Source organism: Camelina sativa, chromosome 3, assembly GCF_030686135.1.
Source record: "Camelina sativa cultivar CO46 ecotype springtype chromosome 3, ASM3068613v1".
Classification (NCBI taxonomy): Eukaryota; Viridiplantae; Streptophyta; class Magnoliopsida; order Brassicales; family Brassicaceae; genus Camelina; species Camelina sativa.
Genome location: NC_141882.1, coordinates 19631714 through 19642250, shown reverse-complemented (window position 1 = coordinate 19642250; position 10537 = coordinate 19631714). Strand labels below are relative to the sequence as shown.

The 10537-nt window shown below is 41.6% G+C and overlaps 2 non-coding genes across 2 annotated transcripts; both read left to right on the top strand.

Moving 5' to 3' along the window:
- The first annotated feature begins 9840 nt into the window (after nucleotides 1-9840).
- LOC147947549 (small nucleolar RNA R71) lies at nucleotides 9841-9947 on the top strand. The gene has a single exon (XR_015595627.1). It is a non-coding gene; the product is annotated as a small nucleolar RNA R71 (small nucleolar RNA).
- Nucleotides 9948-10465: 518 nt separating this feature from the next.
- On the top strand, nucleotides 10466-10537 carry TRNAD-GUC (transfer RNA aspartic acid (anticodon GUC)). The gene has a single exon. It is a non-coding gene; the product is annotated as a tRNA-Asp (tRNA).

Below are 10537 nucleotides of genomic sequence, written 5' to 3'. Positions count from 1 at the left end.
AGTTGACTGGTATGGTTAGAGATCTCCAAGTCAAGCTAAACAAGAGGTCTTTAAGGAAAGCAAGACCAAGGCTCAAAATCAAGAAGAAATATGGTTTGTGTGTTAAGGGTGAGGTGATCAAGGATCAGACTCACAATGATCAAGAAGTACCAGGGAGGATTTCATCACCTCCTTGGTATCTAAACAAAGCCTAAGAAGGCAACCAAAGTCAAGCTTAGTGACTCTAAACAAGCTCACTAGGGAGGAAGTCCCTAAGGTATCCTTTGTAAATATGCTTTATTTTCTTAGTAGTTTTGATGTGTTTTCTTTTATGTTTGTGTTGGACAAGCCTTTCAATTAAAGTGTAGATGGGTATGGAGAGATTTGGACTTAGGGAAGGAGATTCGCAAGCCCACTCGACCAGCCCACGAGAGGTACTCGACCGAGTTGGCAAAGAAGTAAGGCCCACTCGATTCTCATTTCTCTAGAATGATCGAGTGGAGGGAAGAAAAAGAAGAAAATTTTTGAAATTTCAAACTTTTGTCAAGGAGCTCGACCACGTGCTGGTCGAGTGTGGGGTCGAATGGCAGCAAAAAGCAGGTCAAAGATTTCCATTTCAAATTTGAATGGTATGGACGCTCCACCCTTGTCTCCTTGTCCCCTTAGCTTCTTTAAATAGAGCCTCACACGATCATATATCTCTCACACTCTCTCATTTGCTCAAAACAACTAAAATCAAGTTTTAAAATCTCTCTCAAAGTTCATCATTTGCTCAAGCTTAGCTCTTTTAAGTTTTTGGGTCACTAACCTATTAACCTTAAGCTTTGAGTCTATTCCCTTCAGTTCTATTCGAAAATGTCTTCAAGGATTACTAGGAAGTCTCAACAAGCGGCTGCAAGCTCCATGGAACGTTGTGATGATCGCCTACAGTCAAGAAGAGAAGCTGGAAGAACCACTCGACGCCCCACTCGAGCATGCACTCGACGGAGTGGTGGTCCGAGTGGTCGATCGAGTCAGATGCCGTGTTCAAGAACTCAGTTAGTTGAGGAAGATCCTGAGAGAACCGAAAGTGAAGAAGAAAGGGAGCCAACTCTTAGTGAGTTCATGAGGAGAAACAAGGCCAAGGGGAAGAGGCCAGCAGTTGAGATTGAACAAGAGGAGATTGAAAGTGAAAGTGAGGAAGAAAGTGAAGAAGAAGAGTTAGAGGATGATGGAGAGGCAGAATCTTGTGGATTGACAAAGAGGCAACTTTATGAAGCCTTCTTGAGAATGGAGTTCCTGGGAACTAGGTATCCACACAAGGAAACCATGGAGAAGCTAGCCATTGATGAAGATGTGGAGTATCTTTTTGAGAAAAGCAACCTAACCAAGTTCATGGGGCTTTGCATGGAGGGGTATAAAGAAGAAAGTTGTGAGTTTGTAGCCACAGTCAAGCTGCACACATGTGCAAGGAAGGATGATGAGTTTGGAGCTGGTCATATTGCTTTAACAATCAAGGGGAAGAACTATGAGCTTTCATTGAAGAAGATAGCAAATTTGTTTGGTTTTGAAGTTGGTAGTAATAGGAGCTTGATGATACCAAGAGAGGAGCTCTATGCCATTTGGGAAACCATTGGAGACAACATCACCTATTCATCCTCTGAAACTGACTTTCTTCGTGGTGTGGTGAATGAATGATGTATGGAATGATGATGTATGGAATGAATAGAAGTCAGGGTGTTTCAATTCCCCTTATGCAGTTGCAGTATAAGAGGTGTCAATCCTATCTGAGTGACTGTGAACAATTAAGATGTGCATATGAGTCTAAGTCAAGCCAATTGTAAAGATTGTTTGTCACTAACAATCCTAAAATGAGATATGAAATGCAGAAAGTGAAAACAACTAAAACAAGATACTAAATGCAAACAGAACAGACAAATTAAAGCTATAATGAATCTAGAACAGAGATAGACACTATGCTAATGAACTAATGCAAGACAAGTAATGAACAGAAAACTAAATGAATGCAATGGAAATGAAACAGGAATGAAACAAGACAATCACAAATCAAAAACACAAGTTCTGGGGATGAACTCGAGCAGCACTCGATCGAGTGTAGGTCGAGTACGTGGTCGAGCTAGCCTAAACGTGAAAACAGAGCAACACAAGAAAAACAGAGCAATGCAAAAACTAATCAAACAACAAGCAAGCAATGATATTTGGACTAAGATATTAATAAACAAAGAAGGTCTTGAGGAGGGATTCATGGGCTGAGCTAATCATTGTGGTTATCTAACTTGGTCAACAAATCTCAAGCAAACTTTGAGCTGATCTCTAGACATACTATTATAAGACATGTTTAATCCACTCTCATGGCAAGAAACAATCAAACCTATGCATTTCTAGACTTGTTCTCACAAAGAAAAGAATCTACACAAGCAGGCATTAAGCAATACATCTCAAACTAAACAAGACTTCTAATCTCTTAGCAAGCCTAATGGTAAGCTCTAGATCTAGCCTTATCTATGCTCCTTAGACATTGGTGTGATGCTAAGATGCTTGAAATCAAACCCTACCTTCTCAGATATAGGATCAGCATTAAGATCATCTAGCCTAGAATAGATCTACAACAATCAAGCTTGACCAAATCAAACAAACCACAAGATCAACCCAGCCTAACCCATCATCAAGGTCCTAAACAAACTACTCACAAGAACACATGGTGAAATATGTCTAAAACCCAGAAAATATTGAAACTTGCATCATTAGAAAGATGAAACAGAGATCTACAATATTGATGAAGGAATAAAACTCGAAATCTTAATACTTTGAAAGTTATGAAACAAACAAAATATAAGAATCTAGTCTTTCTCTCTTAAACAAGTACAAAATCTAAAATAAAAGAAAGTGCAAAAGGAATAAAATCTAAAAAAGATAAAAACTAGGTTTTAGACTCTCTAAAAAGCTAGACTCTTTGGTGGCTGCAGGTACAAGGGCCTTATATAGGAGGTGAGGTGGAAGCCCTAAAAATACAAAAAGTCAAAGCAGTCAACGGCTCGGTCAACTCGACCAGTGCTCGGTCGAGTGGCTGGTCGAGCTGGCTGGTCGAGCTGGCTTCTCTCATGCATTCTCCACTCGGTTGAGTCCTTCTCAGCACACGGTCGAGTGGTGCGGTCGAGTTGGACTCCGGACCTTGATTCTACAGCCTTAACTCTCTTGTTTTCTCCTCAGGATTGCTTCACTTCTCCTCAGCATTGCTTCCATGCTCCTTAAGCTCCAAAATCACCTGTTTATGCATGAAAAGATGCAAATGCAATGCAACTATACTCTAATGCATGATTAGTCCTAAAGCTACACAATAATGGCCTAAATGGATAGCAAAAGATGCAAAAGTTGTGAATAAACTAAGGGAAAACAAGGTAAAATATATGACATCAACACCCCCAAACTTAGTCTTTGCTTGCCGTCAAGCAAATAATCAAGACAAAAGAAGGTAGGTCAGGTTTGAAAGTGGTATCTCAGCTCTTAAAGCTTGCAAATAGACTATCTAGAATCAATGTCCAAGTTACTAGTACTATGATGCAAGTTGAATGAGCTATACTTAAAGACTTTAGACAAGCATATCACAACCTTTACTGATTTGAGCCTTAGATGTCCACATGCATTCAAATCAACCATTCCCTTTAACATTCATTAATCAAGAACATGAATCAATTATGTGCAATGCTTAAACTCATTTGGCTTGGCAGTAAAAGGTTTAGAGACAATGATGGTCTCTCTTTAGAGTAGGGTTTATCAATATCAAGGTTCTCTCATAAAAAATGGATTGAGCTTTAGAAGAATGCTAAAGGTAAGAACACTTAGACACATACAAGAACAAAACCTTGTCTACCCAAAGGCACCCAAAGTGTTTATCCTATCAATCTAAACCCAATTGATCCTAGTGCTACCCTTTAACTTCTTCTCTTCTTTTTCACCCTTTTCTCTTTTGGTTTTAAAGTCTTAGGAGGGGTTTCTTATTTGATCTTTCTAGTGGAATGGAGGATTCTTACTTATTTGCTATGGTTCTCTTTTCTTCTTATTCTTAAGACATATAAGCATTTTGCTAGACTTCTCTTTTCTTTCTTTCTTTTCTTTAACTAGAACCATCTTTAAACAACCTTATTCTTCCCATTCTTTCACTAGACTTTAAATTTACTTAAACACATTCCCCTCCTAAAGACTCTAACCTTTTCTCTCTCTTTTTCCTCTTTTCTTTTCATGACAGCCAAGTCCCAAACCCAACAAGTGAACCACCTAGTCCTAACACTTTCTACAAAGCTCAATCCCAAAAATAGGCCTCACACACACAAGAATAAACATGGCTTGAAAGAAGGTTTGGTTAGGGGTAGGGGAACTGATTCTTAATAAGGAAATCAGCTACTTGGATCAACAAGAGTGGTAAAAAGGAAGAAGATGATCCAAAAATGTATATGGTATCCATGAGTTTAAAGCAATGCACACACTGATAATTGAAAGTCAATATTAGGTTCTTATAAATAGGAAATGGTTTCAAATCTCAACATGCTTCAATTTAGACCAAATGCAATGTAGGAATTCAAGGCTTGGTTCAATCTTATTCTTCTAACCACTCAACTAGCATCAAAGTACTATTAACTTGGGCATTGATCCTAGTCTAGTGAATAAACAAGCTAACAAGGGAATACTCATCATAGATCCCTAATGCAAATACTATACAATCCTACATGAAACATGCTAAACAGGATCCTAATGTGCAGTGCAAACTACATGAAGACTCTTTTTTTATAAAGATTTTTGCAAAAAATTTCAAATTTTCAGAGTTTTTCTATGCCTTAGATGCTATGCAAGTATTAACATGATGATGCTAAAAATTTGAAATAAGAATCACAAAACACAATGTCAAATGCTATCTCAAACCCTCCCCCAAACTTAAATCACACAGTCCCTGTATGAAAGAAATTTGAGTGAGGATTCAAGATGAAAAACAAAAAACAAAACACAATGTCAAATGCAATGATATCTACAAGTGAAGGTGATAGTGGTACCTTAGGGAATGTGGAAGTAGTTGTCCACATCCATCTGCATGCTGTCATAGGAGTAGTTGGGGTCTTGCTGGTGACTTGGAGGTGGAGATTGGGGCATCTCGACGATGGGAATCGACCGGGACTCGGTCGAGTACGTGCTCGAGTGGGGGGGTCGAGCTGGACCACGAGTGTCAAAATTCTGACCTTGCTGCTGGTAGAACTGCTGGTAGAGTGCTAGATCCATGAAGTACTGGGTGGGATGGGAGGGTAACCTGGATATCCTGGATAAGCAGCTGGAGGTGGGAAGCCATAGGGTGATCTGGGCTGGAACTCGGCCGAGTGCATTGGAGGTGCTCGGTCGAGTGGGTGCTCGAGTGACCCGGTCGAGTACCTTGAAAATGGTTGTTCTCGGGTACTTGAGCTCCTCTTCGCCTGATTTGGCTCATACATTGAAGCCCTAACTGGTTTCACAGGGTTCGCAACTCTAGAAAGTGCTCTAGTTGAGCTACTCCTCCTCAAAGAGCTTGATGGTGTAGGTGAAGAATTCCCACTCTTCAACTCAGCAATCTCCTTCTTTAAGCCCTTGATAGACTTAGCCATATTGGTCACCTTCTTCTTCAGCTTGTCAAACCTCTTCCCATGCCATTTGTTCCATTTTTGCAAAAGGGTTAGTCTCTTGGTAGCCTCCCTCACTCCTCTACTATCTCTTGGGTTGAGCTCATAATCCTCAAAGTAAAATTGCTCCTCCCCATCAGCCATTTGCACATCTCCAGCTTCATCAACTCTAGGTTGAACTATCCCATCAAACAAATGCTCCTCAGCTGGCCAAAAGTCAATGTGGGATCCTTCTTGAATGGTGGTGAGCTCTTGGTTAGGCAAAATCAGTTGCTTTTTCCCAAGTGTTGGAAGTTCAAAGTTGAAAATGTGATTCCCTTGATGCATCTCCTTGGCTAGGATGAGAGTAGAGGTGAGGTAGCTAGAGTCAATCCATCTTGGTGAAACCCTTTCTCCTCTAAGTGGAACCTTAGCAGCTTGTAGGATTGGAGTAATGATGTCTCCAATGGTTAGTGCTCCTCTTGATCCTTTGTTCTCCAACTTGCCTACCCAACTTCTCAAGTAAATCATGTGATCAATGAGCACCATTGCTAGGTCAGTCTCCACAGTGTTCCCAAGAATGATGGTACCATTTCTTGCTTGGAAAATGATTCCATTGATAGCCAAATCAATCATCTTTAGCTCCCCCTCATTAATGTTCCCAGTTTCCTTCCTAGCAAAGAAGGTGTTGGCAAGAGCTTTGTGGAAGTACCTTAGGACTGGGCTCCTTATCCTTGAGCTCTTGGAGTTGGAGGATGAGTAGTATTTGTTATCCCCAATGGTTTCCCACACAGCATAGAGCTCTTCTCTTGGAATCATTAAACTCCTATTGCTCCCAACCTCAAAACCAAACACATTGGCTATCTTCTTCATTGAAAGTTCATACCTTTTCCTTTTGATTGTGAAAGCAATGTGACCATCTCCAAACTCAGTATCCTTCCTTGCATATGTATGCAGCTTGACTGTGGCTAGAAACTCACAACTCTCTTCTTTGTAGCCCTCCATGCAAAGCCCCATAAACTTGGTTAGGTTGCTCTTCTCAAAGAGATACTCTACATCTTCACCAATGGCTAGCTTCTCCATGGTTTCCTTGTGTGGATATCTAGTCCCTAAGAACTCCATTCTCATGAAAGCATCATAGAGTTGTCTCTTTGACAACCCACAAGACTCAGCTTCTCCATCATCCTCTATCTCTTCCTTTTCACTTTCTTCCTCACTCTCATTCTCACTCTCCTCTTGTTCAACCTCAACTGCTGGCCTCTTCCCTTTGGCCTTGTTTCTCCTCATGAAATCACTAAGAGTTGGCTCCCTTTCTTCTTCACTTTCAGTCCTCTCAGGATCTTCCTCAACTGACTCTCTCCTTGGACACGACATCTGAATCGACCGGGTGCTCGAACGGCCACTCGGTCGAGTGCATGATCGAGTGGGGCGTCGAGTGGCCCTTCCAACTTCTCCTCTTGATTCAAGGCTAGCATCATGACGTTCCATGGAGGTTGCAGCGGTTTGTTGAGACTTCCTAGTGATTCTTGAAGACATTTTTTCAAAAAGAACTGAAGGGAATAGACTCAAAGCTCAAAGTTAATAGGTTAGTGACCCAAAAACTTGAAAGAACTAAGCTTGAGAAAAAGATAAACTATGAGAGAGACTTTAAACCTTTAATTCAATTGTTTTGAGCAAATGAGAGAATGTGAGAGGTATAATCTCGTGCAAGGTCTATATAAAGAAGCTAAGGGGACAAGGAGACAAGGGTAAAGCGTCCATACCATTCAAATTTGAAATGGGAATCTTTGACCTGCTTTTTGCTGCCACTCGACCCCACACTCGACTGTACATGGTCGAGCACCTTGACCAAATTTTGAAATTTCAAAATTTTTCTTCTTGTTCTTCCCTCCACTCGATCGTTCTAGCGATTTGAAGATCAAATGGGCCTCAATTCCTTCCTAGCTCGGTCGAGTACCTCTCGTGGGCAGGTCGAGTGGGCTTGCGAGTCTCCTTCTCCAAGTCTAAATCTCTCCTTACCCAACTACATTTTCACCTAAAGGCCTGTCCAACACAAATATAAAAGAAAACACATCAAAACTACAAGGAAAATAAACCATATTTACAAAGGATACCTTAGGGACTTCCTCCCTAGTGAGCTTGTTTAAAGTCACTAAGCTTGACTTTGGTTGCCTTCTTAAGCCTTGTTTAGATACCAAGGAGGTGATGAAATCCTCCCTGGAACCTCTTGATCACTGTGAAGTTGATCCTTGATCACCTCACCCTTAACACACAAACCATGTTTCTTCTTGATTTTGAGCCTTGGTCTTGCTTTCTTTAAGGACCTCTTGTTCAGCTTAACTTGGAGATCCTCAACCATACTAGTCAACTCTTGAACTGACCTCCTAAGCTTTTCCACAGAATCATCTTGAAAGGAGAGTTTAGCCTTTGGAGTTGCTTCACCACTTGAACCTTCTTGACCTCCTTTGTCCTTGATAGTAAAAGGTTGATCATCAATGGTAGGAAGGTTGGTTGGGTTATAGATGTTAAACTTCACGGCTATATCTTCAGCATTGTTTAAGGTCACAAGACCCTCTTTGACATCAATAACTGCTCCAACAGTGGCTAGGAATGGCCTTCCAAGAATGATTGGATCTTCAGGTTCCTTGTCCATCTCCAACACCACAAAATCAGTGTGAACCCTTGCCTTCCCTATCTTGATTGGGACATTCTCCAACCTTCCAACTATCTTCTTGTTTGACCCATCAGCTAGACATATATGAAGGTTGGTGGATTTGAAATCAGTTCTCCCAAGCTTTTGTGCTATGGAGTATGGCATCACACTTGTTGAAGCTCCCAAATCACAAAGGCATTGGTTGTAGTGAAGATAGCTAAGTGTGCAAGGCAGATAGAATGGACCTGGATCCTTAAGCTTGATTGGAATGATAACTCCTCCAAGGTCCTCAAGATCCTTCTCATCTTGAGCTTCAGCCTTCTTCTTTGACAAATCAAGCAAAAAATCTTTGTAGAGAGGATATGGATCATATTGTTCCAAGGCAGGTCCTCTCTCTTCTTCTTGGTAAGCAATGGTGATCTCTTGTATGGCCAACACTTCCTCAACCACAGCTTCTTCAATCACAACCACTTCCTTCAAAACCTTCTCTTCCTCTTGTTGCTTAGCCATCATCTCCTTTCTCTCAATGATTTCCCTAAGCTCCTTAATCTTTTGTGCTTTGAAACGTCCTCGGAATGGAAGAGGTGGCTTGTAAGCAGGAGGAATGTACTTAGCAGGCTTGACAGCTTCTGAGTCTGCAACTCGATCGACCACTCGAGCATGCACTCGGTCGAGTGGCTGTTCGAGTACTTGGTCGAGTGCAATAACGGACTCCAGTTGCTTTGCACAAACGTCACTTGGGGCTTCAGTAACTAATGAATTCCCCCAAACTTGGACTTCACTGTCCTCAGTGACTTCCTCATCAGATTTTGAACAGCTTTTCCAGGGAGTTGGTTGGGTTTAGGAGCTGAAGTAGAGGCAATGTTGCTCTCCATATACTTCATTCTGGAATTGAGACCTTCAAACTTCATGTTCAGATCATTGTACTGTGATGTGAGCCTTTGATTCAACTCAGCAAACTGTTTGGCTTCCTCAATCTTGCCTTGTGTTTGCCCAATCAACAGTTGTTGCATCATTGCTCTTAAGTCTTGTTCCTAGCTTTGGTTAGTCTGGAACCCTGGTGGGGGACACAATTGGGACTGGAACACTTGATGTTGTTGCTTGGGGATGTAGTTTTGTTGTTGTTGATGTTGTTGAGGTGGATAGACTTGGTCTTGAGGGTTGGCCACATTGGTGCTCCTATAAGAGAGATTGTTGTTTTTTAAACCTCCTTGGTTGTAGCCTTTGAATCCTCCCTGGTTTTGCATGTAGCACAACTCAGCAAATTCAGGCTCCCCCTCTTGAACTGGAGCTTCTTCTTCACCAATAAAGTGAGTAGACTTGGACTGGCTGAGGAGTATCTTGTCAAGTTTCTCATTGACCATCTTCAAATCCTTCTTATACTTGTCCTCTTGATCAGTTGAGGAGCCCCTTATGGTCCTATCATAATCCTCATTATAATTGCCATCAGATTGAGCAAGGTTCTCAACTAATTCCCATCCTTCTTCCACATTCTTGTTGAGGAAGTTGCCATTAGAGGCTGTATCAAGAAGCATTCTTATCTTGGGGAGCACTCCTCTATACAAGGTGCTTAGAAGTGACTCATTGCTGAAGCCATGGTGAGGACACTGAGTCTGGAATCCTTTAAACCTCTCCCAAGCTTCACAAAAACTCTCATTATTCCTTTGAGCAAACCCAGAAATTTCATTCCTCAACCTAGCAGTCCTTGCATTGGAGAAAAACTTGGCCAGAAAAGCTTTCTTGCATGCATCCCATGTGGTGATAGCTCCAGTAGGAAGAGTCTTCTCCCAAAGGTGAGCTTTGTCTCCAAGAGAAAATGGGAAGAGCCTTAATTTGAATCCATCTTCACTCACTCCATTGATCTTAGTGAGTCCACATATTCTGTCAAACTCATCAAGGTGATCTAGTGGATCCTCCATTGGCAACCCATGAAACTTGTTGGCTTGTATCATTGAGATCAATCCACTCTTGATCTCAAAGTTATTGTTTGCTACTGAAGGTGGCACAATTCCAGCCCTTTGGTTGTGGGTATTGGGTGCATCTCCTGCACCAATGTGCCTTGGTCTCTGCTCATGGATAGCTTGTTGCTCCATGATGTCTTGACCTTGTTGTTGTTGAACCACTCTTCCTTGCTTATGTCTCAAACCCTTGTTGTTGTCAATAGGCTGTTGAAGACTGTCTTTGCCTTTTGACCTTGTGTGCACCAATGTGCCTTGTCGTTGTAGTATAGTGGTAAGTATTCCCGCCTGTCACGCGGGTGACCCGGGTTCGATCCCCGGCAACGGCG